The sequence below is a fragment of the Theropithecus gelada genome, chromosome 3 (genome assembly GCF_003255815.1).
Source record: "Theropithecus gelada isolate Dixy chromosome 3, Tgel_1.0, whole genome shotgun sequence".
NCBI classification, from domain to species: domain Eukaryota; kingdom Metazoa; phylum Chordata; class Mammalia; order Primates; family Cercopithecidae; genus Theropithecus; species Theropithecus gelada.
In genome coordinates, this window is record NC_037670.1 from 129,262,029 (window position 1) to 129,272,104 (window position 10,076).

Below are 10,076 nucleotides of genomic sequence, written 5' to 3' on the forward strand. Positions count from 1 at the left end.
GTCCTGTACCTTTCCTAAGTGCTTGCTAGTTTTTCTGTCTTTAAAGTTAAGAATGAAGGCCCGACGCAGTGGCTCACACCTGTAATTCCAGCACTTTGGAAGGCCAAGACAGGTGGATCACGGGAGGTCAGGAGTTCAAGACCAGCCTGGCCAACATGGTGAAACCCCATCTCTACTAAAAATACAAAAAATTAGCTGGGTGTGGTAATGTGTACCTGTAATCCAAACTACTGGGGAGGCTGAGGCAGAAGAATCGCTTGAACCTGGGTGGCAGAGGTTGAAGTAAACAGAGATCGCACCATTGCACTCCAGCCTGGGCAACAGAGTGAGACTCTGTCTCAAAAATAAATAAAATAAACAAAGTAAGAATGGAGGTATATGTGTGTGTGTTGGGGAAGAGGGAATCTAGCTATAAAAGCCCTATAGCTAATCTTTATACTAATTAATTAATATTTACTACTACTTAGAACTATAGTTACTATTTACATAGTATGCAGCGATAGCTGATTATTAAAATATTTAAATAACTTCATAGTTGATTATAAATAGCATCACCCCTCTTCCTCACCCAATACCTCTCTGGAAACTCCCCACAGCCCAGCTGCTAATGGGTTAATGCTGGCACTGAAGTGTTCTCCAGAACGTGCTCCAGCATAATCTTGACCTCCAATCTGCAAAGAAGGAGCTTCTCTGCCCTTACTGGTTGTTACATGTTTTTCGAGTTCATCCCTGTTTGGTATGTTCCCAGCACTGCCCTCTCAATTCCTTATGCTACATTATCTCACAGCAACCTGGAAAAATACACTATGAGTATTTCCTTTTACCTATAAAGAAACTGTGGCTCAGAGTAGCTAGAAAGAGGTAGAGTTCTTAACCACTGCTCCCTATTTTCCAGCTCCCTATTTTCCCCCTGAAATTGGTATGTGAGAATTCCTTTAGCCTCAGAAGAGCAGCCAAGAAGAGTTGAGAGGCTACAGCCCCAGAGTGCCGGGAAGGCTGGGTGTTCTCAGGCCTCTCCTTTTCTCCAGGTAAGAGCTCCCCACACCGGCCGGGTGCAGTAGCTCACGCTTGTAATCCCAGCACATTGGGAGGCCAAGGTGGGTGGATCACTTGAGGCCAGGAGTTCAAGACAAGCCTGGCCAACATGGTGAAACCCTGTCTCTACTAAAAATACAAAAATTAGCCAGGTTTGGTGGGACATGCCTGTAATCCCAGCTACTGGAGAGGCTGAGGCAGGAGGATCTCTTGAACCTAGGAGACAGAGGTTGCAGTGAGCAGAGATTGCACCACTATACTCCAACCTGGGCAACAGAGTGAGGCTTTGTCTCAAAAAAAAAACTCTCCCAATACTGAGACAGGTCCCAGGTCCCAGTAAAAACAAACGACAAAGAGTCCTGAAGGCAAACAGTTTTCTTTTCTTTTCTTTTTTTTTTTTTTTTTTTTTGAGACAGAGTCTCGCCCTGCACCCAGGCTGGAGTGCAGTGGCACGATCTTGGCTCACACTGCAACCTCCGCTTCCCAGGTTCAAGCAATTTTCATGCCTCAGCCTCCTGAGTAGCTGGAATTACAGGCACACACCACCACGCCCAGCTAATTTTTGTAGTTTTAGTAGAGATGGGGTTTCACTATGTTGGTCAGGCTGATCTTGAACTCCTGACCCTGTGATCTGCCCACCTCGGCCTCCCAAGGCAAACAGTTTTCTAAAGCTGCACAATGGTTCTGAGCTCCTCATTGCAGGAATTATGGGAACTCAAGAGGACCCCTTACTGGCATCGCTGTACCCCTCGGAGGGCACAGTAGTACTGAGAAGTGGGGCATGACCCACTTTAACCTTTGAAAACCATGGCAAAAGTCTGCATCGCTGTCTGCTGGAACACCCGGACACTCTCGTGGCTCCCACCCAGGCCCTGAGAGTTTTGTTGTAGGAACCCTACAGGCAAGTCCCTAACAATGCTCTGCCAACTTAGTGGACACTCGCCCAGACTGTGCGTGCAGGGAGGCCCACCTCCTTTTTCACACTTGCCCTGCCCCCTGATTTCCTGGTGACCTTCTAACTTTGCTTGGGCCTTTCCCATGGCACTTAACCCCTGTGTGACCTGAAGACTCTATAACCCTAAAAACCAGTCCTGCTAACCAGCTGGCCTGGGTACAATAGCACTTGGAAAGCAAAGTCATGGGACTGAAACCAGAAGAAAACCTATTCATTAGAGGAGCAGCCGGCAGCTGGAAAACAGAAGGAGAGAGAAAGGAAGGCCAGTTCCTACCTCCTACAGGACTGATTAACCAGGGATTTCAGAGCCAGTCACTCAGCCTGCCTAAGGCCCCCTAGGCCCCTCTCCTAATGAAGGCAGCGATGCTTATCATATCTCCCACATCCTTCCCAGCAGGGATCAGAAGGGCAATCCCGCTGACAGGAGCTTTGAGATGGAAAGCAGTGGAGGGAGCGCAGGGGTGGGGCGGGGGTGGGACCCAGGCTCTGACTTTGGCAGTCAAGAGTATTCTTCGTCTAATTCCTCTCTCCAATTAAACATCAAAGAAATAGTTCCAAGGGCATATGTTATTATTAAAGAATTTTATCCTTTGAAAAAATTTACAAGTAATATATTTTCACTGAAGAAAAAAATAGAAAATAAAAAGATGACAGAAAAGTCACCTATAACTAGGAGCCACTTTCAACATTTAGAAATCATATGCTTTTCACACACGAAGAAAACGAGATGATACTGTACATCTGCACAACAAAAGATCTTGAAACCAACCACAATGACTTAGGCCTGTCGTCCCAGCTACTCGAGAGGCTGAGATGGGAGGATCACTTGAGCCCAGGAGTGCCACGATTGTGTCACTGCACTCCAGCCTGGGTGACAGAGTGAGACCCTGTCTCTAAAAACAAAACAACAACAATAGATCATGAACATTGTTCCATGTCATATATCCACTTCCGCCGCACCCTTCTTAATGGCTGCAGTATATTACATCGTGTATTTAAAAGGTGGGAGTCAGTCAGTCCCCTACTGTTATGTGTTTAGATTGTTTGTGAGGGATTTTAAATTATTTTATGAAGGGACAGACTGAGACTAAAGGAGATGCTATCCCAGCCTGTTCAATAGTCCTCTCCCCATTATCCCCACCCACTCACCCACCATCTCACTCACCCACCAGCTCACTCCAACCTGACTACTCTGCATTTCCATCTATTATGTTCCCTTAGACTCAACCTCAGAAAGTTTCCGGATGTGTTCCTGTGTCAGCCCTGTCCGTAAACGTGTTATAGGGACCACAACATCATCTCGTACTTGGGCTTCCCCCTCTTAGCCCTCAGAGACAACAGACCACAATTGAGGCAGAACAAGTGGCTTCAGCTAGATCTTGTTTCCAGCATCATGTACTTTATTAGTGGAATGTGACTTCCCAGTTAACAGTGTTGGCACCACACACAGACACACACACAAAACACACACCCATTAGTGTCCTGGTGGATTAGACAAGGGGCCCTCAAACTGGCTTGCAGGAAGTTAAAACACTCCTGCAGTGAGAGTGGGCTGAGGCAGGGTTGGGAAGGAAGAGATGAGAAGAGATCCAAATAGATGAACACACACACACACACATGCACACTTGCATACATGCACACATATATACATGCCTATACACACACATACATACACATACACACACACATGCATGCATATACACATACGCACACATACACACATGCACACACACATACACATACACACATTCACACATATACATACACATACACACATACATATACATGCACACATACACATACATACACATACACATGCATACACACATACATTCACATTCATACATACACATGCATACACATACACACATGCATACACATCTACACAGACATGCATACACACACATACACATGCATACATACACATACACATGCATACATACAAATATACACATACACGCATACACATACACACATAAACACATACATACGCATACAAATACATGCATATACATACATAGACACACACATTCACACAGGTGTGCTCCAGAGTCTCTCCACATAGGATAGGAAAAGCTTTCATAAGGAGGCAAAAGTTGTATCTTCCGCATTTCAAAGGGAGAAATACCAGGACCTATGAACTGAATACAAGTATGTATTTTGCCCCATTTGACACTGGGTCCAGTGTCAAAGGTGTCCTGGGGGTGTTGACCCAGCACTAGACTGAAATGAAGTTGCAGATGTATATTACTACACACTTCCCATGACCTCCTCCTCCTCAGTTTCATGAAAGGGATATAACTTTAAGGCCCTTCCCTTTTTTCATTTCTTCATTGTGACACCAAGAACACCGTTGAGACTACACTGTGCCTTTAAATGATTAAATGCATTTAATTTAAGTTATACAGCTTCCAAGGGAAAAAGAAACAAGGGGCAAGGGGAGAGGTCACTCCTGCTTTCGGCAATTGAAGGGACTGACTGACAGCCTCTCTCCTCCACAGGGAGTGTTCCAGCAGCAACGCCCCTGACTTGCCTGCCTCATTCTCTTAATGGTACCCACCCTCTCCAAACTGCCCAGACTGGGAAACCTGAAACCATCTTTCTTTTTCCCTCATTCCTAAACATCTATTTCATTGTCAAGTTCTGTGCGATTTTTCTTTTTCTTTCTTTCTTTTTTTTTTTTTTTTTTGGACAGATAGTCTTGCTCTTTTGCCCAGGCTGGAGTGTGGTGGCACAATCTCGACTCACTGCAACCTCCTCCTCCCCAGTTCAAGTGATTCTTATGGCTCAGCCTCCCGAGTAGCTGGGACTACAGGCACACGCCACCACGCCCAGCTAATTTTTGTATTTTTAGTAGAGATGAGGTTTCACCATGTTGGCCAGTCTGGTCTTGAACTCCTGACCTCAAGTGATCCGCCCACCTCGGCCTCCCAAAGTGCTGGGATTACAGGCGTGAGCCACCGCACCTGGCCTTGGGTTCGTTCTTTTCAAACACTTTCCCACAATCCAGTTCCTCCCTTTCTATTTCCATAGCAACTACCCTAACTGAGGCCTTTACCTCTCACAATTGAACTGTCTTGACTTTACCTCTCACAATTGAATTGAGCCTCCTGTTTACACTTTCCCACCCACCTTCTCCTTAATTCCTCCTAGCCCATTCTGACCAATGGGATTCATGTCCTTAACAAATGATTTGCCTTGTTGCCCTCCTACTAGAAAACTCTCAAAGGGATCCTCTTTGCCTATCAAATAAAGGCCACTTCTTTGGCCTGGCAGGAAAAAGCCATCACACCATTTGGCTGTGTCCTGCTTTCCTACCCTTTTCTCACCCTGGCTGCTTCTGTCCACCTCCCAAACATGCAAGTGATTTAGTCTTCCCTGGAATGCCCACCTGTCCCTGGAATTCTAGCCCTGGAATGCCCAGCCATTCTCATCTTTACTTTTGGAATCAGAAGGACTATTCAAAGCAAATCTCCATACATCTGTTACTTATCTTGCAACCACAAGAAAGCACTTTCTCGTCTATAGCTTTGTTCTTTGTACCTTTCACTGCCCTGTATTTTATTATCTGGTTAAAGTTCTACTGGAGCCAGGCGTGGTGGCTGACGCCTGTAATCCCAGAACTTTGGGAGGCCAAGACGGGTGGATCATGAGGTCAGGAGTTTAAGACCACCCTGGCCAAGATGGTGAAACCCCACCCCTACTAAAAATACAAAAATTAGCACGTGTGGTGGCAGGTGCCTGTAATCCCAGCTACTCGGGAGGCTGAGGCAGAGGATTGCCTGAACCCAGGAGGCAGAGATTGCAGTGAGCCAAGATTGCGCTACTGCACTCCAGCCTGGGGGACAGAGCGAGACTCAATCTCAAAAGAAAAGAAAAGTCCTATTGGATTACAATTCCTAGAACACAAAGTTTGAGTTTTTTGTTGGTCGCTCTACTGCCTGCAGCTCCAGGAAATTCTGAATTTATGTGAGCTCCACTAAGCAATTATTTCTATCAAATACTGGCCCAGAAGCCTCAGAAATTCACTCACCTCCTGGATTCCCAGGCATGAGAGAGCAGACACTTTCCCTTGCAGAAGGAGGCTAGACTGTTGTCATAGGTTGAATTATGTCCCCAGCAAAATTCTATGTTAAAGTCTTAACCCCTAGTACCTCAGCATATGACCTCTAGAGGCCAAGGAGAAAGTTTCCTTTTGCCCTCTCAAGTTTCGCTGAAAACTCAACTCATTGAAAGGCAGGTTAACTGGAGAAAAGAAAAACACATTTATTTAACATGTATGCACAGGAGTCATCAGAATGAAGACCCAAAGATGCAGGGGAAATTGTCCATTTTTATGCTTAGATTAATGAAGTATGGTCAGCAGTGTAGAAATATGATTGGACATAAAGGGGATCTAATGCTAATAGACTGAGGGGGGAAACCCAGCAAGGCCTGTCTGTCTAGATTCCTCTTGGCCTCTCCAAGCCAGCATTCCTTCCTTCTGGGTGTGGGGCAGGACCCTCCCTGGAATGGGGGTCTTATGACTATAATCAAGCAAGGTAGGTCAGATAATGTCTTTCATTTTCTCTCTTTTTTTTTTTGAGACAGGGTCTCATTCTTTCGCCCAGGCTGGAGTACAGTGGTGCAATCTCGGCTCACTACAACCTCCACCTGGAATTGATTGCTTCTGAGGCCTTCATTTCGGGGTGTTGTTTTCTGAGCCCTGACATACCTTATTTGGAGATGGGATCTTTACCAAGGTAATTAGGTTAAAATGAGAAGCAACCAAAGTTTTTCTCTGAATCCCATCTGTAATCCAATTTGACTGATGTTTTTATAAAAAGGGAACATTTGGACAGAGACAGACATGGATGGAGAAAAGATGATGTAAAGACATAAAAGGAAGGTTGTCTACAAGCTAAGGAGTGCGGGAGGCTACCAGAACCTAGGGAGAGGTCTCCAACAGATGCTTCCTCACAGATCTCAGAAGGAATCAGCCCTGCCAAAGACGTGACTTTCAGACTTCCAGCCTCCAGAGCTATAAAGACAATATACTTCTGTTATTCTAAGCCACCTAGTTTGTGGTGCTTTGGTAAGGCAGCCACAGCACACTACACAGCTGGAGTCCTGAGAAGCCAGAGGGCCTCCAAAGTGAACACCATCTCAGGGCTGAGGCCGCACATCCTGGGAGGGCAGAGGTAAGGCTCCGAGATGCCCTGAGCAAAAGAACAGAGGCACTTACGGCTCCAATGAGCTCATGCTCAGCTGAGCGGAAGTGGCTGGTCAGCCACACAGGGCGTGGGTCAGTAGTTGGTCCGCCTGACACAGGCCTTTGAAGACAGTGTTTTGTTTCTGCATTTGGGCAGGGGAGGGTGGCATGGAGACAGGGGCAGGAAACTGCTGAAGGGCAGACCATTCTTCCAGGCCCCAGGTGCTTCCAGCCAGACTCTTTTAAAGAGACATGGAAGGACATCATCAAACGTGGCAGCATAGCCAAGCTCTGCCCTGGAAACGCCTCTCTAGTTACTGCTTTCCACTGAAACTCCTGGTGCCTGCTACCTCCTCAGCAGGAGGGACCAGTGATGTGAAAATCCTCTTCCTCCTGACTCAAAGGAGCATTTCCTGAACCCTCCTTACTCAAATTACGTCCACCTGCCCCCTGGAGCCCCAAGAGACATGCTAATTCTATTGGGATTTGTTTGATAGAATTGGATTAGCTAACAGTGTCAGGGTTCCCCATAAGCAGACAGAAAACTAAGGCAGGGCCAAGGGGCCCAGCGTCCATGTAACAGTAACTGCCACGGTAACAGGGAACACTCTGAGCCAGGCCTTGCTCTAAGGCTGTGCTGCCTAGTACGGTAACCACTGGCCACATGTGGTTATTGGATACTTGAATGTGGCTAGTCCAAATTGAGTTATGTAGTAAATGTAAAAATACACACTGAAATTTGAAGACTTAGTATGAAAAAAGGATATAAAAATATCATTAATGATTTTTAGCTTTTATTTTAGGTTTGGAGGTACGTGTGCAGGTTTGTTATATAGGTAAACCCGTGTCATGGGGATTTGTTGTACAGATTATTTTGTCACCCAGGTATTAATCCCAGGACCCAATAGTTATTTTTTTCTGCTCCTTTCCCTTCTCCTACCCTTCACTCTCAAGTAGGCACCATTGTCTGTTGTTCCCTTCTTTGTGTCCATGAGTTCTCATCATTTAGCTCCCACTTATAAGTGAGAATATTCGGTATTTGGTTTTCTGTTCCTGCATTAGTTTCCTAAGGATTATGGCCTCCAGCTCCATCCATGTTCCCGCAAGAGACATGATCTTGTTATTTTTTGTGTGGCTGCATAGTATTCCATGGGATCTATGTATCACATTTTCTTTATCCGGTCTATCATTGATGGGCATTTAGGTTGATTCCATGTATTGCTATTGTGAATAGTGCTGCAAATTCTCATTAATATTTTAGAAATATTGATTACATGTTAGATGGATACTATTTATATTGTGTTAGGTTATATTATTAAAATTAATTTTACTTTTCTTTTTACCTCTTATAATATAGTAGCCACTAGAACGTTTTAAACTTTAAGTTACATGTCTGACATTTATACTTCTCTTGGAAATGTCAGGGAGCAAAAACTTTCCCTCAACCCACTTAACTTTAATCATTGGGAGCCTGCAAAGTAAACTGAGAAGCTGGGTGTGACAGCTCATGCCTATAATCCCAGCACTTTGTGAGGCTGAGGCAGGAGGATTGCTTGAGCTCAGGAGTTCAAGACCAGTCTGGCCGGGCGCGGTGGCTCAAGCCTGTAATCCCAGCACTTTGGGAGGCCGAGACGGGCGGATCACGAGGTCAGGAGATCAAGACCATCCTGGCTAACACGGTGAAACCCCGTCTCTACTAAAAATACAAAAAACTAGCCGGGCGAGGTGGCGGGCGCTTGTAGTCCCAGCTACTCGGGAGGCTGAGGCAGGAGAATGGCGTAAACCCAGGAGGCGGAGCTTGCAGTGAGCTGAGATCTGGCCACTGCACTCCAGCCTGGGCGACAGAGCGAGACTCCGCCTCAAAAAAAAAAAAAAAAAAAAAAAAGACCAGTCTGTGCAACATGGTAAGATCCCATCTATACACACACACGCACACAATTAGCTGAAGAAAAAAAAAAACAATTGGCATGGTGGTGGTGGGAGGATTGCTTGAGCCCAGGAAGTTGAGGCTGCAGTGAGTAGTGATCATGCCACTGCACTCCAGCTTGGGTGACAGAGCAAGATCCTGTCTCAAAAATAAATAAATAAATAAATAAATAAACAAACAAACAAACAAGCAAACTGACAAAAGACAGATTACCAAGAGGAAAAAATACATATTTAGTTACTTACTTATGCAAAGGAGTTCACAAAGAACTGTGACTCAAAGAGGCCAGTAGAATTTTGGGGCTTATATATTACCATCTAATGGGATGGGGAGAGGCAGATGGACACTTTTGAGAGAACAAATGACTTCTTAGAAAGTGGGTGAGGGACAGCACTTAGGGAAAACAAATTACTCTTTGGAAAGATACATGGGCCCTTAGCAACATTGATGGAAGATATGATACTTTTGTGACAAATGTCTGCTTGGGTATGGTGCCAACCTTCTTCTTTGCCTAGCAAAGATTAGGGGAGGCGATTTACAACAGTTGAGTTCTTTGGGGAGGCTCTGTTTTCAGGCAGATAAGGGATTTTAGAAACTCAAATGCCTTCAGCTCAAAATAATTCTTAAGTCACAGTGGTTTATCCTAGACCCTTTTGGGTGGCCCTATTCCAGGCACAGCATCTGAACTCTTAGTGCAACCTGCAGGGTGATGTTATTCTTATTTCTATTTTACAGACAGCACTCAGTCCTTAGAGGTTAAGAAACTTGCCCAAGGTCACACAGCTGATAAAAAGAGAAAACCAAGGGAATGCAAAAGTAGCAGCAGAGAAATCTGTAAGGTGGTGAGCAATGAGGGTGGCTTGGAATAGGGTGTAGCAGTGAGATAGAAAAAGATGAGGTTTGACATATATTTTTTAGGTGGAAGTACTTGTGGTGGTATGTATGAGGAGCAGGGAGTGTGAGGGGGA